At 39.8% G+C, this 26,895-nt stretch overlaps 1 pseudogene; it reads left to right on the top strand.

Moving 5' to 3' along the window:
• The window catches only part of LOC137647081 (uncharacterized), a 69,545-nt pseudogene extending 42,650 nt beyond the window's left edge, over positions 1-26,895 (top strand).

Here is a 26,895-nt window from a genome sequence, read left to right as displayed (position 1 = left end):
AGGCTGCCGTGTTTTGACACGGTGCGTCAGCCTCCGCAACCCACTGTGGTTACCGCCACTCGCCCGCAGCAGACTAGTCAGTCAGGAGTTGAGGCTTCCCCACACAGCTTTGGTTGTTGCCAGCTCACAGACTGTCAAGCAGTTACATGACGTTGCCTTCTGGTCTGCTACTAATGCACCAGTGCTGTATGTCCTCACGCACCTGTTGTGGTTGACAGTTCAGATTTTATACAGTTCACAGACTGTCAAGCAGTTACATAACGTTGCCTTCTGGTCTGCTGCTAATGCACCAGTGAGACCCTCACTGAGATAACCTAGCTTTTCTCGGACAAGGTTCCTGTAGATGAGAAAGTGCTGTTCTCCCTCCTACTGATATTCCTTTGAGGACTCTGTCATTTGGAGAGGAGCCTTAAGCTGCTTAGCCTCCTTTGGACTTTAATTAAATCATGATGATTTTTTAAGGATCTTCGTCCGGATCTTGTAACTGCTGCTCCTCGTTCGCCTCACGTCAGAACTTACACTAGGCCTAGCTACTTCGAAGCCGTTGTTGTTAAGCTAGTGCTCTCTCGCTCTCCTAGAGAGCGTTACGTCGGCTAAGCGACTGGTTTTTGCACCAGGAGGAGTTTTAGGGATACAACCTTTTGATTTCCCTTCTTTTTATCTGGCTTATAGAGCCTACTCGCGTCCGCCAGTTGAGGTGGTTCCTCCACCGATGCGACCCAGGGTGGGTTGCCAGTCGCACGTTGACGTTAAGCGACGCTCGGAGGTGGTTGTTGACGTTCAGTGTGTCACTAGGAAGACGTTCAACAACCAGCAGAGGTGACTTGTTGTGACGCAGTGCGTCAACCTCAGCAACCCGGTAGGGTGTTGACTGCACAACCCTGACAGTCTAGACAGTTTCGGGTTGACGCTGTACTTCCTCGCGTCCCCATGGTTGTTGACAGTTCACAGTCTGTGCAGCAGTACCATGATATTGCGTCCGGCTCCGTCACGCATCCACCAGTGCGACCGGATTCAGCGAGTCAGACGTTGCCCACTCCGTTGCCGTTTCCTCATCAGTTTCGGATGAGGAACCCTCTGATGAGGACGTTGCTGAACAAGACGATCAACCCCCAGCCCTGCTATCCATCCAGAAGATGCTGAAGAAGGAGCGCTGCCCTGTCAGGCTGTGGATGAGTCTGGTAAGGACACTGTCATCCGTGGTTCATTTTGTGTCACTAGGAAGACTACTCCTCCGTCCTCTTCTATACCATCTAGCTTTTCACTGGAGAAAGGACAAGACGCTAGAAGCGGTCTCGATCCCGGTTTCCGGAAAGATAAAGTCTGGTCTGACTTGGTGAAAGGACTTTATCAACCTTAGAAAGGGTCTTCCCCTGACTGTTCAGACTCCCAACCACGTTCTCTTCTCGGACGCATCGGACGTAGGCTGGGGTGCGACATTAGACGGTAGGGAATGCTCGGGATTATGGAACTCGAGTCAAAGGACAATGCATTTCAACTGCAAGAAGCTACTGGCAGTACGTCTGACCTGGAAAAGCTTCAGGTCTCTCCTTCAAGGCAAAGTGGTGGAGGTGAACTCGGACAACACACGGCTTTGACGTACATCTCCAAGCAAGGAGGGACCTACTCTCTGACATGGTACGAGATCGCAAGGGACCTCCTCACCTGGTCAAAAGGTCTAGACTTTTCACTAGTAACGAGGTTCATCCAAGGCTACTTGAATGTCATAGCAGATTGTCTCAGTCGGAAGGGACAAATAATTCCAACAGAATGGACCCTCCACAAGGATGTATGCAAGAGACTTTGGGCCACCTGGGGCCAGCCAACCATAGATCTCTTCGCAACCTCGATGACCAAGAGGCTCCCAATAGTTTGCTCACCTATCCCGGACCCAGCAGTAGTTCATATAGATGCCTTTCTACTAGATTGGTCACATCTAGATCTATATGCATTCCCTCCGTTCAAGATTGTCAACAAGGTACTGCAGAAGTTCGCCTCTCACGAAGGGACAAGGTTGACGCTAGTTGCTTCCCTCTGGCCCGCGAGAGAATGACGCACCGAGGTACTTCGATAGCTAGTAGACGTTCCCAGAACACTTCCCCTAAGGGTGGACCTTATACGTCAGCCACTCGTAAAGAAGGTACACCAAGGCCTCCACGCTCTTCGTCTGACTGCCTTCAGACTATCGAAAGACTCTCGAGAGCTAGAGGCTTTTCGAAGGAGGCAACCAGAGCGTTTGCTAGAGCAAGGAGAACATCCACCCTTAGAATCTACCAATCGAAGTGGGAAATCTTCCGAACTGGTGCAAGTCAGTATCCGTATCCTCGACCAGTACCTCTGTAACTCAAATAGCTGACTTTCTCTTATATCTGAGGAAAGAACGATCTCTTTCAGCTCCCACTATCAAGGGTTACAGAAGCATGTTGGCATCAGTCTTCCGTCACAGAGGCTTAGATCTTTCCAACAATAAAGATCTACAGGACCTCCTTAAGTCTTTTGAGACCACGAAGGAGCGTCGTTTGGTTACACCTGGTTGGAATTTAGACGTGGTACTAAGATTCCTTATGTCAGACAGGTTCGAACCGCTTCAATCAGCCTCCCTGAAAGATCTCACCTTTAAGACTCTTTTCCTGATATGCTTAACCACAGCTAAAAAAGTCAGTGAGATTCATGCCTTCAGCAAGAACATCGGATTCTCATCCGAAACGGCTACATGTTCTACAACTTGGTTTTCTAGCCAAACACGAGCTGCCTTCTCGGCCTTGACCAATATCGTTCGATATTCCAAACTTATCGTATGGTTGGAAATGAACTAGAAAGAGTATTATGTCCTGTAAGAGCTCTTAAGTTCTATTTAAAAACCTTTACGAGGCCCGTCTGAAGCTTTATGGTGTTCAGTAAGAATCCATCTTTGCCTATGTCAGAGAATGCTTTATCCTATTTTATCAGACTGTTAATACGAGAAGCTCATTCCCATCTGAATGAGGAAGACCAAGCTTTGCTGAAGGTAAGGACACACGAAGTTAGAGCTGTCGCAACTTCCGTGGCCTTTAAACAAAATAGATCTCTGCAAAGTATATTCGACGCAACCTATTGGAAAAGCAAATCAGTGTTCGCGTCTTTTATCTTAAGAATGTCCAGTCTCTTTACGAGAACTGCTACACTCTGGGACCATTCGTAGCAACGAGTGCAGTAGTGGTGAGGGCTCGACCACTACAATTCCCTAATTCCATAACCTTTTTTAATCTTTCTCTTGAAATGTTTTATTATTGTTTTTGGGTTGTCCGGAAGGCTAAGAAGCCTTTCGCATCCTACTTGATTTGGCGGGTGGTCAAAGTCATTTCTTGAGAAGCGCCTAGATTAGAGGTTTTGATGAGGACCTTTAGTATGGGTTGCAACCCTTCATACTTCAGCTCCTAGGAGTCGCTCAGCATCCTATGAGGATCGCGAGGCTCAGTAAGGAAGACGTACTTAAAAAGGCAGAGTAATTGTTCAAGTCGACTTCCTTACCAGGTACTTATTTATTTTATGTTTGTTATTTTGAATAACTGCTAAAATGAAATACGGAATACTTAACTCACAATAATGTCAACATGTAATGCTGGTATCTACCCACCCCCCAGGGTGTGAATCAGCTATATGATCATCGGGTAAGTTTAATATTGAAAAATGTTATTTTCATTAGTAAAATAAATTTTTGAATATACTTACCCGATGATCATAAATTAAAGGACCCACCCGTCCTCCCCAATAGAGACCCAGTGGACCGAGGAGAAAATTGGTTCTGTGTTGACATCGAGTACTTGAGTACCTACTTGACAGATGGCGCTGTTGATGTACACCCCCACCTGTATAGCGATCGCTGGCGTATTCCGCCCGTAGGTTTTTCTGTCGGGCAGCAGAGCTGACAGCTATATGATCATCGGGTAAGTATATTCAAAAATTTATTTTACTAATGAAAATAACATTTTTCCATTGAGAGCCCTTTCGATCTACTTGCTTAAAGTAGCTGATGTTCCTAGTTGTCTTCGTCAATAATTTTGTGTTAGTCCTTGACACCATTATTACCTCCGCCAATGAATTTGGGAGGAGGTTATATTTTTGCCCCTGTTTTTCTGTTTATGTGAACAACTTCCTGGCCACAATTTTACTCATAGAGTTGTGAAACTTTCATGGATTAATTATGTTGAGAAGTGGAAGTGATTCAATTTTGACAGTCATATGTCAAGGTCGAGAAATAAGCTGCCGTGGCAACTTTCTGTCCACAATTTTACTCATAGAACAGTGAAAATTTCAGGAATGAATTAGGTTGAGATGTGGAAGTGTTTCAATTTTGAAAGTCCTAGATCAAAGGTCGAGGTTGAGCAAAAGGTCATGTGTGTGTGTGAACAACTTAGCGGCCCCGATTTTACTCATAGTATAGTGAAACATTCAGGGATTAATTATTATGTATAGACGTGGAAGTGATTCAATTTTGAAAGTCCTAGGTCAAAGGTCAAGATCAAGATCAAGCAAAAAGTTGAGAAAAACGCTACTGTGGTGGAGGTTTGCACTTTACTGAGTGCCCCTCTAGTCTGTGTCCTTCTTTCTGAGAGACTTAGTAGTCAAGTCTGGAAGTCATGGGGACCATGAAGGTCAGGCCCCGAGCCCACATTACTAAAGCCATTTGGCAACAACTACTTCAGGAGTAAGGTGGCAGGCGGAATTCGGTCGGTTGTGGTGACCTTGGGTTGCAGTTGACATACCCTAAGGTCTTCCAACAATGATCCTATTAGTCAGCCCAGGCACTCATTCCAGAAAATGAGCTGCCTTCTACCTATTGCGTTTTCTTTGGGCATTAGCGTCTTCACAAGCAGGTGACAGGTAGTATGCTGATCCATGTTGGCGACCTTGGCTGTGTGGAGTTGACCCCCAATGTCGCTGGACACTGATCCAGTAAGACGGGCACTCTCTCCAGAGATTTGAGTTGCCTCTATGCCTGCCCCTCTCCTATTGATATCAGTTCTCAGGAATGGTCAGCATTCAATTATACTGTGTTCTGGATATGCGCTCTTGGTTGCAATTTTGAGTCCAGTTTCCTTTCTTTTGAGACCTTCTTTGGACCAGCTGGGTCGGGGGATATTCTCCTAAATGGAAATAGCAGCTCTTTCAATGCAATCCTCTCTCCTCAAGGATTGGGTCTTAGCTATGTCTGAGTCTCTCTTGGCGATACATTCGAGAATTTGGTAACTATTGATAGCCTTTGGTTTTATTTAGGGAATGTTTTGTTTCCTAATTAAAACTGATTACATCTTTGTGTCATTTCTATGTCTTGTTCTCCTGCAAGAATGTGTTCAGCAATGGTCTACATAGCCAGTTATGTGTGTCGTTTGTCTCTGGGTGTTGCTTTTACTTGAGGAGAGGGAGTCGGGAGAGTTATGGGGCTCTTCGGTCGTCAGGTAAGTACCTTTTCTTTTGATGTCTGGGCATGATCCTTGTTTTCCTCAAAGAGGTTGTTTGGACAGGGTTTTGTCCAGCACTTTTCAGAGCTGTCATTCCTTTTTAACTGCCAAATTTTTACAGTACTCTGCTCAGTGTCGGCCATAAAAGGCTGTCACTTAGCCTTGAGTTAGGTCTTTAGACTTACCGTACCTGATACAGTACTTCCTCTTTGTTGGAATTGTCTATGCTCATACCGTGCTTTTGAGCAAACTTCCCCCCAGTCAGAAGTTAGACCACCTTGGAACATCACCCATTTTGTTTTCCCTGAAAGGACTTAAATGGAGCTTCTGACCAAGACTTATTGCTCAAGACACTAATTTTGCTTGGCCTGTCATCTGCTAAAGAGGGTTAGCGAGTTGCATGGTCTTTCCTACTTCGCCCATTCAAGGTGGTGGAGGGAGATTTTCTGAGTTTGTTGTGAAGACTCAAAATTCGGCAGTTTCTGACCCTAGGTTTGGTTCCTTTCAGGTTTTTTGAGTCTTCAGGAAATAATCGATGATCTTGATCGGCAGCTTTTGTGCCTGCGAGAGTTCTGAGGTGCTATCAAGCATACACGGGAAGCTCTCCCCCAGACGAAACATTTGTTTGTCAGCACAGTACTGGAAGGGTCAAGAAGAGAATTACTAGAACACTATCTTTTTGTGTATCAAGTTGTTCATTAGCAGAGCCATTAATCCATCCCCTTCTTGACAAAAAAGTGTGTGACCCAGAGCTCTGGATGTACGTCCTTGGCATTTAGAAAGAATCTTTCAGTTATGCAGGTACTACAAGTGGCCGTATAGAGGTGTGAAACCTTCTTCAAAACCCACTACCTGCAGGAAGCAACACACAGGCCCATATATATGTTTCCTCAAGGCCCTGTTGGTATAGTTACCTTTGATCCTTCATAGGACTATTAGCAGTTGTTCAAGGACTAAGGTTATGGTTTTAATTTGGGATAAATGGAAAGAATAACTGGGCTTTTCTTCATCTTCCCCTCCCCTTGGGGTACAACATCCGTCTTCCCTGTCAGCTAGATGTAGATTAACTGCAGTAAGCCCAGTATAGCTTGTAGCTATTATACTGCGTGTGATATTTATTATGTCCTCATTCTCCTGATAAGGGAGAGATGAGGTCTTGGTAAACTCCAATGTGTATATTTGCAATTCTATTGCTTATATTATTCTTAGTGTCACGATGGTGTTCTTACACTCGCTTTCCACCTTTGCACAACCCATTGTCCCACTGGCAGTGTCAAGCCACGGGTTCACAAGGTGTCAGAATGCTCATCTTATACTTTTCCATGCTCAGATGTACTGATTCCAGGTAAAAAACTTCCAGCCAGTCAGAAAGAGGAATTACATCTACCGTTGGGCGAGTCTCCTATGTAAAGAACGATGGTTTGTATTAGTGGTGAAAAAAAATAGAAAATTTGGAAATAATTTGTTTTTTCCTGAAAATATAAACCTGTTATCACTAACTTCCAGAAATCCCATCTGCAATCAAAGTGGGGTTCTGGTGCTTCTCTTTTATAGCTGCATTCCAGCTTGTGCTGCTATTGTTTTTTCTATGTGAAGAACTCAGGTTTGGATAGTTGGTTAAAATACAAATGACTTCCAAATTTGTAATTTTCGATCATATGCTAAGGCTTAAAACGCAACATTCAATTTCATCGGCTAATCACTAGTTTTAGCAGACATTATTGCATTCTAAAAAACATTTGAATCTTTTTTTTAAAGTATTATGTAGTAGTTCATGATGTGTTTTATCTTTTTTTCAGAGATCTAGAGAAGACAATGAATGATGAGAAACAGAAGGGGCAGGAAGAAGCTCGTGCTCAGCAAGAAGCAATGAAACGTGAAATTGAGAAACTGCAGACAGCAATAACAGAAGCTACTGCACAGGCTGAACATGCCCAACTTGCCTCACAGCAGCTTATGCAGGAGGTATATATTTTATTGTTTCAAGTTCTTTTTATCCTATTACCAAATATTGATTTTCACTAGATAGGTAAATCCAGTTCTCCATTTCTGTAACTTTTACATACTGCTTTCTGTGGGAAAATTACGTTAAATTTTATTGGGCATTTTTTCCTTGTAATTTTTTTTATTTTCATTTCATGACATAAGCACTACCTCATATATTAGATGAATATCCTTGTATTCATCTCCAACGCATAGAAGAGAAAATAGCTAAGTTGACAATATTGACTCCTTCCCTCTGAAGTGAGTCAACTGGTTTAAAGATCGACAACAACATTTCCATAGACTTGAACCTAAGTACCTGTAGGCCCACCTTAGTCACTGAATGTATTCCATCCACAAAGCTGCTGAAGGTCTTAGCTGGTGCTAATAATGCTATGCCTGCCAGGGCTTCTGCTGCAGTGCCTTCCTCATCTGCCACCCCACCTGCAGAAGCCTGTCGGCAATTTCTGGCCTTCCAAAGGAGAAGATCCCCGATCCTCCCCTTTTGTGGTCTCAAGAAATCCTCATCATTGACTTCTGGCAAGGAGAAGCAGCATCTATTCCCTTTTCCTCCTCCCAGTGCTGTACCTTCAGCCCCTGCTGGTTCTGAATCATCCAGTGATGAAGATGCTGTATTGACAGAGCCAATTTATTTTCTGATTCTGAGTGATGATAACTTCATTACCGAGTGGCTGGACGACAAAAGAGAGAAAGAAAGAGATCCCTTTGCTTTTGTACTGATCCTGGTGGGAAATTTATGGTTGAAGATAAAGAAAACTCATAAAAATCCTCTGATAGTGAATAGTGTGACTGTATAAAAGGAGCAGGATCATCCAGGGAATGCTTGACAGGTCAAGTAGTTCAAAAGGTTGGCTGAAAAATGTATTATCGATTAGCATTTTATCCCCTACTATCCCACATTTAATAACCTCAAGTGACTTGATACTGTACTTGGAACTGGCACTATGTCATCACAAATAACAGAAAGAGCAACCTTGTTGTTAAGGAGTACAGAACAGATACAACCGAATATCTTGGTGTTGATGATGGGTTGACTAGTGGTATTCTTTTCTTCTGCTAATATTAGTGTGATGCGCCGGTGGCTGGAAACTCCATTGGTGAATAACCTGGATTAAGTTGGGGAGGGTGTCCTTGCCTCCCTTCATCTTGTCTTTGGTAATTTATTGATGCTCCCGTATTGGGGACTGGTGAACTACTACAGTACACATGTGTGATGTGCCCTACCTTCCCATAATGGTAATATGTGTTATATGTTCTCTGTTGGGGACATCTTTCTTGACTGTTTCATTTTCTCGTGCAGATGCTACACATCTTTGACCTTCCATAGTTCCTGCTGTCAGGTCTTTTCTCACAGCAATGCCAACAGTGTTCTGACAGTTATTGTTCAACAACTGCGTTCATGGTCTCTGCACTCTGGCCAAGTTTTTCCCCTTGTTCTCCTTCATAGGTTTTCCTTCTGGTGGTTATTCTCTTCTTTCCTATCCTGGGCTACCAAGAGAGCTGTAACCCAGTTCATGGCTTTATTTAGAAGTATAGGCTTAAATAGGGGTGGGTCAGTTAAATGGAAATACTTTCTCCATTAAGGGTCAAATTCATGGCTCCTTTAGTCCTTCTAACAAGCAATTCCCCTCAGGAATGCGTCCAACTCTTCCGAGAGGCATAAGTAGAAGTTGTAATTATTTTCTTTATCGGCTTTGATAGATCTATAAGTTCTTAAATATTGTTGGGAATCTGTCCGACATCTACAGTAACCTGATAATCATATTTATCCCATTTTCTTCTTCAAGGGTATAAAGAATTAAAAGATAATGATAAAACTATTGTTAGTAATGTTATAATTATTGCGTAAACGCATACAGCTGCAATAACAACTGAACAAAAAACATCTTTTCTGTTAGGAAATGACTCAGATATCAGCTGTTATGCTTGTATTTCAATCATCGTACGATAGAACTACAAGCTGTAAATGAAGGCGAGAAAACAAACAATATTCATAGCCTCTAGTCTGTATGGGAATGGGGAAAACTGTATCCTTAACTAGGAAACAAAAGGGATGGGAACCTATAAATGTGCAAATATAGTTTTTTCATAACACAATATAGGTAATCCCTAAGCTTTGTAATCAAGTGCCACACAGCTAAAAACTATAAATTATCGTGATACGGCAACATGAATGAAACTGGTTTATGGGTATTTTAATTGTATATTTGCATTAATAAGGTAGAAGTTTGGAAGGATTGACTTGAAATCATACAATATACTCATTTTAATTACGGTATATAGTCTTATGTTTAGGTAAAATGAGAATATTTACCAGAAATTTTAGCTTTCATGTATTTATAGTACTCTGGCTATTGTTTACATTTATGCCAAGAGGGGTTGGTAGATGGTGTTTGTTGATATGTAAACATTTAGGGAATTATTATGTAATCATTGTGCTAAAACTCACAAATTGTTTCATTTTTATTACCATCTTAAACAGAAATTCAGCTTATTCTATAAAGTAAAAACCTGAATATGTTAATAATAATTGTTTATTTTAGGAATTATGAGATGTCCTTAACCACCCGATTTCGAAAGTATAAAAGTAAACAATGAAAAAGATTATAATTCGCTGTTTTTATTTACAAATACAGTACGGTTCCGAATTATGCATGTTCGCATTATGAGATTCCCCATTTATGCGGTCGCTATTTTTCACAAATAAATTTTCTGTATCTACGAAGCTGTTCAAAGTCTGCGAGTCAAGCACTACAAAATGTATCAAATCTATTGCCTTTTTAAGTATATTGGTAGCCCTAAATACGGTGTTTAATAATAAATGTTACAAAACAACTTTTACCTTACATCTGTTTAACATAATTTCATAATAAATAGCCTATTTAAGGATAAAATTCCACATCAACAATGAAGTCAACTTAACTATGCGAGTCCAGCTGATGAAATGTAAACAGAATTGTGGTTACGATCTCGGCAATCTTTATCTTTCTCTAACTTTCCAATAATTTTAATAGTAGTGTTAATGATGGTATGTTAAAGCATTATGTTTGGTTAGTACAGTATATATAAGCTTATAATTTTCCCTTTGGGTGTTCAAGTGAAAACGTAGGCTGAATTCGTTTATCGGCTGTTAATAGCCTAACTTTATTCACGAGTCGGCAATATTTTGTTATATTTTAAACAGCATAGTTTTACTTTACAAAAATTTGTCTCGTATAGTACACAGTATAAATCTCTCTCTCTCTCTCTCTCTCTCTCTCTCTCTCTCTCTCTCAATATGTATTCATTTAATTTAAAGCACTTATACTTTGATAGAAACCAAGTAAAAGCAATGTCAGGCAGTACTTAGGAGTGTTAATTATCTGAGCGTAAAACAATGGGCAGTGAGTTGTTAGGTTATGTTAGGAGTCATCCCACCCTAGGGCACTAAATATACGCAAAATCACGCTTTTCGTGCCTGTCTCTGTTACCTAACCTTCTCGAAGAATGGGGACCTATTGTAAAATCTCAACCCTAGGTTGGCTCGGTGGGGAGCGGCTGGATCTCTATTCAGGGTCCCTCTTCCTTTTATTCCTCTCTTCTGGGCATTGTCTCAAAATGTCGGCTGTTGCTAACTGGATTGAGTCGTATGGTGTTGTCTTAAAATGGCAGCTGTCACTATGGCAGGTTTGATCATATAAATAGCACATGGAGATTGTCTTACCAACACAAGGAAGTTAAAATATAAATACGGTAAGTCTAAATCTAAATAAGTCTGATAAGTCTAAATCTAAATAAGTAGACGTATGTCAGCTTTTCCTATCTCTCTCGTCTGGGAATACCTTGTATTTTTATTTTCTATTTCAACAGCATGTAACTGAATTTCATCTGCTAATAGGATGTTATATCTTTACTTCTAAATCAACAAATTGCTCAGTTATTGTATGCTTTTGTTTGCCCCCCCCCCCTCTCTCTCTCTCTCTCTCTCTCTCTCTCTCTCTCTCTCTCTCTCTCTCTCTCTTTTTTTTTTTATATACATTACTCAATCATTACACAACTGTTGTACTACAACCAGAAGAATTAAAGCACTTTTCATCTTTTTTTGTTCTCTAGATGACTGATTCTGAGAAGCTAATTGCTGAAAAGAAAAAGGAAGTGGAAAAACTTGTTGCTGAAATGAAGGATGCTAATTTAGAGTCCTTGTCAATCACGCCATCTGAGGAGATCCGCAACCTTCTGGAGGGTAAGAAAGGTATGGTGCTTATGTACCTCTATCACCATACCAGTCAGGTTGTTGTTTCTTTTAGGTTTTAGTATTTTGTTACAGTTGCAACATTTCTGTTTTTATTTATGTTCACTGCATGTAGGTAACCATAAACTATCATGAAGAGAGCTTTATGGTTTAATAGAATTTTCCTATAAAGAGGCCCTGGCTTTGAAAAAAAAAAATGTAAATTATAGCTTAGTATTTTTCTTAGAATTATATCTTTGAAGGCTTATATAATATACAGTAGTACCATTTTAAGTATATTGTATAAATTGAATATCAAATTTGTATCCCCATTTCATTATCACTTTGCTTTGCTTTTTTTAATTATCTTTGATGTATTTTCCAGCATCTTTTGTTCCAAAGCCTTGCCAGATTTGTGATTTTACCCATCTATGAGAGGTCACAAGTTACTAGCTAGTTATATACATAATTTTACCTCATTGTTGCCGTAGGATAGTTGACTATTAGAAACTTGAAGTATTCATATAAATTTAAGGCATTAATTATACTACATTGACTGTAGAAAATTACAGCTTTAGTGTAATCTTTTGGTTTTTTTATGATGCATGTGCTATTGGTACGTTGTAGTGCTTTATGTTTAGGATTTGTACTCTGCATTTAATATTTGTATTCAAGTTGATTGTTTCACACACGGTACACTTCCCTATTTTCTTTTCTAGAAATAGCAAGTCTTACCTTGTTTAACTTTATATACCCTTTTACTCTTTACCCCTGCACTTTTGAAAGGTCCACTAATACTAAGAGATATAATGCTTTTGCCAAAGTGAAAAAAGTGGCCTTCATGCGTAGAAGGATTTTTGCACTCTTCAGGATGTCAAAACAATAATTTGAGAAAAGCTGTGGCTAATTACAAAACGGTAAATTTTAGGGATTGCAATTTTGATAATTTTCAACATACTTAGGGTCGTTTCATATTGTACCTAACTAAGAAATAACGATAGAAAGAAACTGAAGTCTTAATTAGAAAGCTGCATAGATTTTCTGTATAGAGCATGAATAAAATATATATGTATTGTTAGACAAATTATTGAGCAATTGTTAGATTTTGTGTTAGATTTAGAACAAGTTTCTTTTCTTGTTCGAAGATAATGTACGATGGGAAAGTATAGAGAATGGCTTTTCAAATGCTATATAAAACATGAATATTGAAATTATTTCTACATGGAAAAAATGCTTAAAATAGATTATTTGTGCATGTTTAAACTAAGGCCAAACCTTGGGGCTCACATGTATAGCATATATATATTCTTACATTTTTCTGAATCACTCCATAATAAATAACAATATAAAATAAATATAAAGAAAATGAAAAGCTGATTAAATTTTCTATTTAGAATACAGATAAATCAATAGAATTCTCAATAAAAGTTGATCAATTGTAGCCGAAAGACATTTTTTTATAGAAAGTGAATTTACGGTAAAATTTGATGTATATACTGTACACCTATACATATTTTTTTTTATTTTTCCATACACCATGTGAAAATACAAAGAATCTCCTTTCACACAGCATATGAAACATCAACAGTGCAATTATTTACACGTGGACACTTAGCTTTACAGACTCTCAATGGTGCATATCTAATCTAAAGTTTTTGTAAATAACCCTGTAATAAATAACGTGATGAGAAAAGTAAAAATGCCTCTGTAAATCTGAATAACTTTCATATATAATGGGTAGATAAAATTAATAGGTGTTATCACATAAAAATTTACTCAATTGTAGCCCAAAGACAGGACTTGTTTTTTATGTAGATTTATGATACAGTAGTATTTTTTATATATAAATTTATATTTTTTACATTTTGCCATATACCACATACATTTGGAAAAAAATCCCTTGCAAACAGTATAGTATATGACACATGAACCTTGCAATTATTCATACACTTATGAAAAATTATCCATGACTTCCTAAGCATAGGCTGAATGGCAAAGCTTGGAGGGCTCTTGAGTGTGCATATCTACGCTAACATATTTGTATTTAACTATAATGAATAACACAATGGAAAGGTGAATGAATTTCCTATAGAAAATGTGTAGATAAAGTGTAATAGTTTTTCCCCAAAAAAATTGAGATATTGTAGCTTGAAGACAAAAATTATTTTTTGTTTGTGTAAAGTATCTTTTGAGATATATGGGCTAAAAATGCTACTTATATAAAAATGTTCATCCAAAACAAAGTACAATAGATAGGAATTTGAGAATTATTATATTTTGTTCCTGAATGAATTTTGTGCAAAATTCAGGGGAGTCGTTCTCATGTGGATAATTCTTCTCCTTTTGGATGTTGATTTTACTTGCTCCCTACGAGTTCATTGGAGGGATGGCCGCTTGCGGCCTACCCAGAGCTTGACATCGGTCTTGTTCCTCTTCGCTGACGATGCTGTACTCCCTCGTTGTATGCTGACAGCCGGCAGAGGGAGTACATAGTCTAGAGCATGTTCCTGTGCCTCTTGGGGAACACCTATCTCGTTCGCGGGTTAGGTTGATCTCCCTAGTTGTTTTTATTCAGCCAATTGATTTTGGATAAAATTGTTTTATCTAACTTTAATAAATCTCTAAGAATGCCACACTCCGTTCTGCGATAGTAGTTGGCGATGGGAGTACCTTTATAGTCTTTAGCATGTTCTTCTACCTCTCGGGAGACACCTCTCCCGTCTGCTGGTCAAGTTGTTCTCCTGAGGGGCTTTTTGCTTTTCATTCTTTTTTGTTTTTCCTCAGCGCTAGCGATGCCATACTATTTCGTTCGGCTTAGTCAACAGACGTAAGGAGTGTGAAGTCAGATATTCCTGTTCCAGGAGAAGCTGCTCCTCCTGCCTGGTCACTGCCTTCTTCACCTGCTCTTTCGGCAGTTCCTGATTATCATGCTGACGTCAGCCTTTCCTATACTGTACGCGGATTCATTCCTCTCCGGAGCAATTGCTGACTAGAAATCTTTGGAGTTCTTCGAGTAACACCTTCGAGGGAACTGTGCTAGAGTTCGTTCATGGGAAGGAGGCAATGGTGCCCGGAGGTTCACCTCCAGGTGTTAGAACTTTCCCTTCCGAGGGAGAGTCCCTCCACTAGCTGCTGGCCTACAATCTTCCTGCTTGTGGGGAGAATTGCCGACAGCGGCAACAGAGGTTGGTCAACTTTCCTGTCTGCGGGAGAGACTTCCTTTATCTCTTTGGTTTCTCTCTTTGGGGGATTTCTCCGACGTCTATGCCCTGAATTTGCTCTTTGGAGCATTTATTCGATTGTCTCGTCCAGCAGTCTCGTCACACCCGGCAGACTCGTCACGCGCAATCTCGTCTTACCCAGCAGACTTGTCACCCCCAGATGACTTGTCTTATCTAACTTACTTGTCACCCGTCGGCTCACAATCGCCTAGATCGTTCATGATCTCCTGTCAGCTTGCCATCGGCCGCAATCACTAGTCAGCCCTCTATCGCCCGTTAGCTAGCCATCGCCCACGTTTGCACATCAGCCCGCAAACGTACGTCCGCTCACCAGCCCGCAAACGTACGTCCGCTCACCAGCCCGCAAACGTACGTCCGCTCACCAGCCCGCAAACGTACGTCCGCTCACCAGCCCGCAAACGTACGTCCGCTCACTATCGCCTGTCAGCTAGCCATAGCTTTTCAGTTTCCGATCGCTCTTCAGCTCTCCAGCTCTCCAGGTTTATGGGGTCCCAGCAACTGCTTCCAACACCTGACGGTTTCCTCGACTCCTGCTTGCCCGTTCTTCAGGTACTACAACGAAGTAACACAGACCAGCTTGTTTCCTGTTTCTTCTCGGTTCTATTCTTCTTCTGCCTCTACAGACTGGCCATCATAACCTCTAGTAGTGACCATTATTCAGTGTCACACTTCCCAAGATGCTACTTTTCCATCTGAGGTAAAGTTGCCCCTTGCTTTTGACGAACTACTCTTCTGGCTTGAGGGTAGATTTGCCGCCGGCCACTGAAGAATCTCTGAAGCATTGTCCCATGGTGTGTTTTTCCGACTTCTCCAGGGCTGCCCAGGGATTGCAGAACTCTACAGGCTGTGATCCTCACTTCAAGCAAGCACACTGCTCTTCCCATCGAGACTCTCCTTCTTCTTTGTTCATCTGAGAGTATCTTCATCTGGACGACACAGATCATCATCCATTGTCTGTGAGTCATGCTAAGCGGTAGTGCTTCCCATGATTTGCAGTTGAGTGAGTTTAGCACACACTTCCTTCTTGGAACCTAACACAGAACTCTCCATCGATGGGAGGGGTAAGCACAAGTTTCAACCTTGGTGCTTAATCCCTCTCTTGCCATTTGGAAGTTGTTGTTCTACACAAGTACAGTGGTTTTGATTTCCCGGTGTATTCTTCATTTGAGCTTCGAAGGGCCCGCGTATGAAGTTGGCAGTCTTCACAAACGTTTTCTTCGCAGCACAACCACAACTAATACTACTTCTTCAACTACTGGTGGGCTGATGTGCCATGTGCCTTAGGGACAAGGTCGCCTCTTCTGCTCCCTACCTCTTCTCTTTCGTCACTTTTGGTGTCAGTTACCTTATAAGCCGACATTTTCATTGGTAAGATCTTCGTCAATTGCGCATTTGCTCTCACCTTTCACCGCCTCCAGGCAGGTAGAACATAGTTCTACACAGGTTGCCGCAATAGAAGTCTTCCGACCACTTTTCTCTGCCACCTTTCTCCTGTTATTTGGAATGAATCTTGTGAACATAATCTCTTTTCTCCACAAGTTTAAGAACTTGTCGGATCTCTGTCACGGTTTTGGGCCAATTCCTTGGATCTTATCCTAGGACCCTCACACCTGCATCGGGATATATAACCCTGTGGGTTGTTCCATTTTCATTCCCTCTAGGGGATTGAATTCAGCTCGTGCCAAGATTATGGCTTAGATTTGAGGATTCCTCTCCTCTTGCTTTCTGCCTCTGTTGGCCTACGCTCCCTCAGGAATTGTATAAGCAACCTCATCCCTCCATCCGCAGATCCTCCATAGGAGAGCCTTATATGACCAACCTTTAGGTTGACCTGGGTATTGTTCGTCAACCTTCTGACAATGACGCTCTCCCTCAGCATCAGTTCGCCCAACCATTGATCGTTGTCTGAAGTATCGGCTAATGTTCTTCTTTGAGATACAGTGAACCCTCGTTTATCGCGGTAGATAGGTTCCAGACGCGGCCGCGATAGGTGAAAATCCGCGAAGTAGTAACACCATATTTACCTATTTATTTAACATGTATATTCAGACTTTTAAAACCTTCCCTTGTACGTACTACTGTTAACAAACTACCCTTTAATGTACAGAACACTTAATGCCTGTAATACAGTACCCTAAACTAAAACAGGCACAAATATTAAAGGCGACTTTATATCATGCGTTTCCTAAACACGCCAAAAAGCACGATAAAAAATGGCAACCAATGTTTTGTTTACGTTTATCTCTGACCCTAATGAAGAAACAGACGCATTTACACATCTGTTTATAGGTTAGTTTTTGCATCAATTATATTGATTATTCAGTACAGTATGTTGATTTGGTTATTACTAATGTTTTACTTAATTTTTCTTAGGACTTCCAAATGAAATTTTTTTCTTTATGACGCCGCCTGAAACGACGGCGTCATAAAGTACGCTCAGTAAACAAACTAAGGAATTTAACCCGCATGATGAAAGTGATAAATAATGATATTACAGTAAAAGCTTTTATAAAATATGTTATTACAAATATTATTTACCATATCTATATAAAATCATACATACGTAGCAAAGCAGGAAAACAATCTACGAGAGAGAGAGTTGTTTTACATACGTAAATGTAAATTTTAAACAAAACAAAAATAGCCCCATTTCATATAAAATAGATTACAAATATTTTACTTTATCATATTACAGTAGTCTGTATAATACTGTAAAGTTCAGTACAGTATGTTGTTGTTAAAGTCGTGGCGATGAAATTCTCACGAAACAAAAACACGCCATTTGATTACAACAGCTGATTCATTCTCTCTCTCTCTCTCTCTCTCTCTCTCTCTCTCTCTCTCTCTCTCTCTCTCTCTCTCTCTCTCTTCGTGTTATACAATACTTACATTTAGATGAAGAAACTAAAATTAGTTTTCTTAGTGTCAATTAAATACGAAACGAAATAATTAGGCCGAGTCTACATCCATTTCAATCATAGCTAAAAATAGGGCATCCGATTTCATCAGCAAACCACTATTTTTTGGGAAATATCATTTTATTCTAGAAAATTGCCACTCTTTAAATAGTTAATTGCACATTAAGAAAGCGTGTACTTTTGTTTTTAAATTTCGGGTGTGTTTTAAAAATCGAGTATTGTTGATTTTTTTTTTTTTACTTTTGGGTGTGATTAGATCAGCTGTCATCTAGCTGCCGCTCTTGAGTGTGTACGAATACACTAACAAAGTATCATTTATACCATTTCTTAACTTATTCAAACCGTCTACAGTATACAATTGATATTACATAAGCACCAATGTGTTATAACCTATCAAATTTTTTTGTTTATTACATTTAAACCCCCCTCTCTCTCTCTCTCTCTCTCTCTCTCTCTCTCTCTCTCTCTCTCTCTCTCTCTCTCTCTCTCTCTCTCTGTGGGCTACTTTTCACTACCTCCCATTCCTTACCTCTCTCTATCTCTCTAACAAATGATATCTTTGTTGCTCCTCAAAGTTTCATTTATATTGAAAATCAATCATGATTCAATTTTCCTTACTTTCTCCAATCTCGCACCATCGGTCACATCGCGGTATTTTCGATATTTCCGGAAAATCCGCAATATATGTATAGACATGGGTTATGAAAAAAATCCGCGAAGTGGTGAATCCGCGATGGTCGAACCGCGAAGTAGCGAGGGTTCACTGTAACTCCTTTCTTGTCCTCGAGTTGGGTTTACCCCATAGTGGGTAATACCCGCTTACGAGTTCGGAGTACTCATCTCTTTTCGACAAGGGCAGAGAATCCACAGCTCAGCTACAAAGAGCATGCACATCTCATCCCACCCACCTGTGTAGGTGTGATGGGGGTTCTCCCTCTAATCTACGCGAATCCACATATCCGGGCGGACTCCCGGACTCTTGCGTTTCGTCTTTTTTGCAGAACAACGTATTTCATCAAGATATCTCCGAGCCTCTATAGTCAGTTTTTTTCCTATAAAAGCCTCCAGTTTTCGTCCTCTCCTGGAACAAGTTAGTTCACCAAACTCTGTTCAACAAGGAGAAGGCATGTGGTCAAACAAGCAGTTAGTCCATAGAACTTCTTGTGCACGTTCAACCACTAGGACTCATACCCCTGGATTCCAGGACATCCGACATCAAGGAGTACATATCTTTGATCGTGCCAGTTCAAGGTGCGGTGCTTCGGTTTCGACAGCAGCTCAGGTTTTCACTAGTTTTTACCCTAGTGTCAGCCTGGGCGTACAGGATCGGCATCGTTCTCCGAAGACTTCAGGACGACTGGCTGATCCTAACAGACTCGTTGGCTTAGCTTCGTCACCACCGAGACAACTTGAGTTTACAGCGATCTGAGGATTGAAGTAAATCTTGAGAGATATCCTGCTTCCTTATTAGAGACGCATATCCTTGGGCATGATCATTGTCTTCGGCCTACGGAAATTTCCTCAGAACAACTGGGTTCAAGGCGGAAGATGGTGGCAAGTCTCTTCCTTCTACAAGATGCACTTTTAACCTGCAATGGTTACATCTCATGGGTTACCATTTCCCTCTGGTTTGTCAAGCCCGCTTTGGACTCCTTCGAATCCAACCTCTTCAGGGGCAGCCAGATCCCAGGTTGTTCAGCACGAGGGATCTCCCCTTTTCTCTAGTCTCTATGGGACCTGGTTGAAGACAGACTTGAGAAGATAGTTGACAAATGAGAATCTCCGCTGAGAAATTGACCCCCTTGTCCCTTTCCCGAACTTGACGCTCCCTTCAGATGCATCAAAAGAAAGAGGTGGGGAGCCACATGCTGCACCACACAGCCTCCGGGCTCTGGTCAGAGCAGGAATGTTACTGTTATTTAAATCTATAGATGAGGGCAGCCTTCCTAGTCCTTCAACAGATATATCAGTCCCTGGCGAGTCACTTGGTGGTATTGGCGATCGACAACACCACAGAAGTGGCTCACATAGAACAAGGCTGTACTGGTTTTTCACAGCACTAGCATGGTATGCTAAAATAGGCAGAAGGCAACTTGTTTCCTTCTCAACTCGATTCATTCCTGACAAGTAAGAAAGTGCTCGTGGTTTTCTGAGCAGAGCTGCTCAGATAGTGGTCCCCGAGCGGTCTTTGTATTATCCTGTAGTGTACAAAGTCTTGATTTTGAGGGGTTCCCCAACAGTGGATCTCTTCGTGACGTCCCTGAACAATGGGCTTCCGCTCTACTATTCACTAGTCCCGGATCCCCAGGCTCTATGCCAGGATGCATTATAAAATGACGGGTCAGCATCGGCGTTTTAGCCATTTTTCCCCGCCCTGCTTGATGACAAGAGTGCCTAACAAAGCAAGATCATCCACAACCTAGCAATGACATCTTAGCTCCACTTGGTGCCTGCAGGATGGTTCCTGTACCTTCTTCAGCTGCTGACTGAAGTCCCGAGTAAACTGTCTCTACAACACGATCTACTCAGACAGCCACATGCGATCATCATCCACGGAACCATAGGTCCCTTATACGTTCATGCCTGGACACTTTCCAACATCTTACATGGAAAAGCTTTCACAGCAGTTGCAAAAGGATGCTCCGTATACCTCCAGAATTCTCCAGTTGCCGGTAACCAGTCTAGTGGTCTACCTTCTGTGATTGGTGTCATGGAAGGGTTATCTCCCCCCTTCGTTGCCACTTCCAGCATTGTGGAGTTTTCTTGGATACCTTTGGGGGTTAAAAACTCATCTATTTTCTGTCAGTTGGAAGTTACACCTCCTCCACAGAGCATGGTTCGCGTCCTTCAGTCCCTGAAGTGTTCCCCCTGACGACCCAGGATGCCAAACAGCAGATCTTCCCCTGGCCTTGAAGACAGGTCTCCCACCTGTGTTTGCTTCAGCCAAGAGAGTTGGCGTATCCCATGGTCCGCCTTCAGCATCTCTCTTTCATGGCAGTGGGCAAGGTATTACTTCACTTGGTTCCTGGCAGCTTGGATCCCAAATTCAAACTATTCGGATTAGATGTCCTTTGTAGAGTGACGAATGATCCAGATCAATAGCTACTATGCCATGTAAGAACTTGAAGTGCTACCTTAAGAGAACTACAGGAGTTTACCACCAAGTGTCAGCACTCTTCTTCAGCTCGGGGAATGTCACAAGAAGGATCACCAAGAACACGTTTTCAGCTTGGATTCGCAAGGTCATAGACCGGGCTTTGAATCCTGATCCTTCTCCTCAATAGAGATCTTAAGCTCATAACGTTAGGGACAGGAGTGCGTCCCTACCCTTTAAAAAGAACTACTCTGGAACGCAGGCCTCCCGAGCGGATGTGTACAGGAAGCATCAAACGATCTTCACATCCCACTTCCTTCAAGACGTGATCCCGAGGAACATGGAGACGTAACGACCTCGGGCTCCTTGAGGGACAAGTAGAAGATGGTGGAGGGCAGAGTTTAACCATGGTTAAGTCTGGAATGAATGATAAAGAATGACTGACTCTTTCTTTCATCATAACCCCTGTGGGAGAACAGCACCTACAGTAATCTGCAAAGCTGGCCTTTGCTGTTTGCAGGTAAAACCATTTTCTGTGTGTAACCAGGTATAGAAATACAGTATACAGTATATACTTGCTATGTCCCTCACCAGGGGGGTGAGGTGAGATGGGATTGGGTAACGTCTATGGTTGATTTAAAGATTCCTTCGTTTCTGAGAATTCTTAACTAGACTAGTCACACTACTAGTAACTCGCAATTACTTAGATTGCTCAGGCCATTAACCATGCTTTGCATGAATTTAGCTAGGTGTCAGAGTTTCTCTGTTACATGCAGAGCACGTACCGGAAAACTCCGTGTCAAATACCAACCACTTGATTTGGACTTCCACCCTCCTAATTGGTGAGTCATCCCTATAAATAGCGAAAGGATTTGTATTTAACGTTGGAACAAATGACAAATTTTGAAAGTAATTTGTACTTTTCCTAATGACACAAACCTTCAGGTATTTATACAAATTGGCCCGTCATCATTGTGGTGATTGTCAAGGCCTCTTGTGGAAAAGTATGTTTCTATAGTTGCTGACCAAATTGAAACTTCAAGGCAGAAAAGGAAACTTGCTATTAGTTCAGGGGGAAATCCAGCTCAAATCCTGAACATATAAGGTCTGTGTCTTCTTCAATTGTACAAAAAATTGGCTTAATGAGAAACTCTCTCAAGATTTTCGGTGATCAATCTATTCTGAAGTGTTTTAATTCTTTCATTCTACCTTGTTTTGAGTATTGTTCTGTCTGGTCTTCAGCTGCTGATTCTCATCTTAATTTGTTGGACAGAAACTTACGGTCTATTAAATTTCTTATTCCTGATCTAGATATTAATCTCTGGCACCGTCGTTCAATTAGTTCATCATGTATGTTGCATAAGATTTTTCATAACTCTGACCATCCTTTGCATTCAGATCTCCCTGGACAATTCTATCCTGTTCGTAATACTAGGCAGGCAGTTAATTCTAATAGCCAGGCCTTCTCCATCATGAGGCTCAATACTACGCAGTACTGTAGAAGTTTTATTCCAGCTGTTACCAAGTTGTGGAATGATCTTCCTAATCGAGTAGTTGAATCAGTAGAACTTCAAAAGTTCAAAGTTGGAGCAAATGCTTTTTTGTTGACCAGGCGGGCATGAGTCTTTTTATAGTTTATTTATGACATATTTGTTTTTGATGTTGTTAATAGTTTATATGTGACATGTCTATTTTGACGTTACATTTTTTAGAATGATTTATTGTTAATTTGTTCTCTTCATTTATTTATTTCCTTATTTCCTTTCCTCACTGGGCTATTTTTCCCTGTTGGAGCCCCTGGGCTTATAGCATCATGCTTTTCCAACTAGGGTTGTAGCTTGGATAGTAATAATAATAATAATAATAATCATCTGTCCCCCCGATAAGTCGTGCCTGCAATAAAAAGTGACGAGACAACACAGGTGTGTGTGTGTGTGTGTGAGAGCGGAGTAGTCGGCTACCTGCCGCCCGCTAAGTAGCGGTAGGGTAGTTACACCTCGCTAAAATCGTATGGCTAGTCGTCCAGCTTAGCCAAAAGTATAATCCCTTTAAATAGCCCAAGGTTTATATCGTTAGAAAAAATACAAATTACTTTCAAATTTGTCATATTTGCATGTATTATAAGCATATGAATCTGCTTAAGTTTGTTGGGCACTTCTCATATATCAATAGCTCATAAGAATTCATGCAGCACCATGTCATGTACAGAGATTTCCAAGCAAAGAAGGCAGCATTCATTTAATTTCAATTTCACGCTACACAAACAGAATCATCATTTAAGACCAGGACTTGTTTTGAGGTATATTAGTTATCTCATCTAGGTACATAAACAATAAGAGTTAGGAATTTAAAACTCATCTTGTAGCTAAGTAAATTTTCTTTTCATATTCTGTAAAATATTCTTACCCATATATAATAAAAGAAAGAAAATTAATGTACGACAAATATGCCATGGAGCTGAAGAGAGTAGAAATGGTTGGATGCAGAGTAAATCTTATATGTTAAAGATTAAAAGCCAACATGTTTTGGAATGCCTCTGAAAAAAAACTCTGCCTCTTCTTCCCCGTTGCCTGCTGTGTTTCTTAAGCTCCTCCTCCTTGGGCCTTTTAGCCAAAAAATATGTGTTTTAGAATCTCATTTTATCGATATTGTTAACTCCAATCACTTCAAAGCTGATGAGCTTATTACTCCAGATTCTGTTTGGAAGTAGGATTATTCTTCATGCAATTTTATAAATACTGTACAGTACACATCAGTATTTAATGTAAATATGTTATTTTGATTATGAAATAAATTTTTGAATATACTTACCCGGTGATTATATAGCTAATTTATAATCACCGGGTAAGTATATTCAAAAATTTATTTTATAATCAAAATAACATTTTTCTTTTCTTTTGAATGTTGTTTTAAGTGGTTGAGTTGTGGCATTGCATGTTTACTTATATAAATCACTTTATGAGGGAGTAACTAAACATGTGAAATGAGATGGTAGGTGGCCTAATTGTAATGTTATTTATATGTATTAGAGTTTGTCTTCACATAGGGTTAAGGGCAGTTGTATTAGAAAATATTAACTGCTCATAGGAACTGAGAAGGTAGGTGACCTGATTTTGAAAGTGATTATTAGTTCACTCAGACTCGTCTTAAAAAAGCTTGTTAATGGGTTTTTTATATGGTTTATTTCAATCTTTTTATATTTTTATTGTTTTTCAAATTGTTAAATAAAGACTTTGGATTGCACTTCAGGTGCAGCTAAGCCTGGAAGCAGTCGTCGGATGATTGGCTCCCCAAGACAGCTAGAAAATGCAGTGCCAACCTCTAAGAATCCTCATGGAGTGTGGGTGTAAACCTCTACTTGCAGGATTTCTCCGCAGCACTACTTGTAATGAGGTTTTTGTGTGTATTTATTAGACCTAGTAAATTTATCTGCCCAGCACGATTCTGTTTCTCTGTTAGAGGAGGATAGGATAGATTAGTGAGGTGTAGATAAGATTAGATTTCATACTTGAGGAAAGATTAGCTTAGATTACCCTGGTTTAGACAAAAGTAGATTTCATAGACTTTATAGGATTAGTAAAAGGCAAGATATGACAGGGAAAATATCACTAATGAATTTGATTAGGTGTAAGAATGTTTGGTGAGAATATTTTCATTATTTATTCTGCCTTAAATCTTCCGTCGATTAGGAGTAAGATGCTGTTCACCATTGCAACGGAAAATACTTTTTAGAGTGTGAAGAATTTGATAGTTCAGGATGTAATATGATATTTCCTTTGATGCAAAGACGAAAGCATATCTTTGTATACAGTATTTGTTTATGATACATTATGATTACAGGCTGTATAAACATGTTTACTGTGTACTGTATATACATATATAGCATAGTAAAATATACATGGGTACCAATGTATGCACATGCTCATGAATAATGCACATACATATGTACATTCTTTATTATGTACCTAATTGTATATATGCATATAAGTAGTTTAAGTGACCTAAATTTTTCAGGGTATTTTGAGATTAGCTTCTTGTAGAGTGAGTAATGCCAGTTAAAGTTGAATTAGTTTTTTAAAGAATTTTTACGCATGCACAAGTGTAGAGTCAGAAGCTATATTTCTGCAGATCTTCACATTACTTATTTACTTTCAAATATTGTTAAATGTGACCTTGGCTATTTGAAGATTTATTTTTAAGATCAAATTCTAAGATTTCACTTGTTCTTGTGGTGATGGTGTTACTTTGCTCTCGCCAAAGAATTGTGTTGAAATCTTTTTTTTGTTTATTGGCTATGTCTTTAGAATATAAGAGTGTGACGTTAGATTTACAACCAAAGATGCTTTGTTTTCCTGGATTATGCACATTATTTCAGAATGCAGGTGACTTTTAAAATACTGTTCTGTTCAAATGATTCGTGTTAGAATGGATTTTATTTGTTTGATAATTACTCGACTAAGGTAACCTTGCTGGCGGTAAGAAATTCATTGTGTTGGACTGATTGGCTTTGAAAAGGTCAATGTAGATACTGTGTTTAAATTTAGAATGTGATGAGGCCCTTAATATACTTTTATAATTTTAGCTAGTTATTCTGGGCTACTGACCTACATTTTTCCCTGGTATAATTCCCGTTGATGCAGTTTTCGAATCTTTTACTTGTATTTTTATGATTCAGTATTATTTGTTTACTAAGTACTACAGTCAGTTTAAACAACACAGTTTTATATATAGCCAAAGATAATAAATGTATTTATAAAGAAAGCATTAGACTTGAGCGTGGTCACGTTTGATTCTTATACATATCATGATTTTTGTTGAATGAAAATGGCATTGAAAATTGTTTTGATATTGAAAGTTATTTTGAAATGGTTTGATAGGGGCTGTGCTTTTAATTCCTTTTTTATTTTGTCATATTAGGAATTTTACAATGCTGATTCTTTGTCACATTGACACCTATCATACAAGGCTAACCTTGACTACTGCATATCATATACATTCGTATTACTGTATCCCAATCTTTTGTGCCTAGTGTTACCTATACAAGGTTAAAACATTATTACCTTTAAGCTTTGTAGTTTTGAAACCTGATAAAGTGTTAATATTCCTTAAAAAGGTATGGAGGAACATTTTTACTTATGTAAAAACAGTATTCAATGTGAATTTTTGCAGGTAGTGGTATTGTCTAATTCTTAAAATTAGTGTTCAGTTGTGTTAGTCAATTTCATTACATATTGGCTTCATTATCATTTATTTGCCACTGAGGTTGTAAATTTTCGTAGTGTCTGATGAGAATTTTATACCATACAGAATATACTACTGATAAAAGTGCATTTCCCATAGACTCCAGAAAAGTTTTCAGTAAAATACTTCAAGCATACGGTGCTTACACATCTTGCAATAAGAGTATATGTTGAGAAAATGTGCAGTGCATTTTGATAACCAGGTCTGCATTTCATCTGTGGAAGATATTGCTTACAATTAGCAAGTTTTAATGTAGATTGTGTTCTGAGTTTCGTACGAAGCTCAATACTTTTTTCTTCTCTAGTCATTCTTTGGTGGTAAACATCTGTGTTGAGTTAATGGTCTTCATACCTTGACATTTATAATTTAGTGGTAATTTTATCTAGTGTTTGTGTTACAGTTATCTCATTTAAAGGTCTAAGCTTTGCTTTTGCTCACTGTGGTATGTAATCTACCAATACCTTGAGTACACATTAAAATTCAGAAGGTACTTTTTGCTTCTTACTTTAAAATGTATGGAAAATTTTAGCTGATTGGGGATATTTCTAAGCCTTTATCTTTAAATCTTTGTCTACATTGATTTGTCAAAAAGGATTATTTCTTCCTTTTTTGTCTCCAATGTCAAATATGAAACATATAAATGCCAAAGTAATGGCATCAGTTTCATATTGGGAATGGCACTCCGGGATGTTGTTTGCATTTAAATACTAGGTAGATATATATTGGTATTGCATTATATCCTATT

The sequence above is a fragment of the Palaemon carinicauda genome, chromosome 1 (genome assembly GCF_036898095.1).
Source record: "Palaemon carinicauda isolate YSFRI2023 chromosome 1, ASM3689809v2, whole genome shotgun sequence".
Classification (NCBI taxonomy): Eukaryota; Metazoa; Arthropoda; class Malacostraca; order Decapoda; family Palaemonidae; genus Palaemon; species Palaemon carinicauda.
This window is presented reverse-complemented; position numbering and strand designations above follow the sequence as displayed.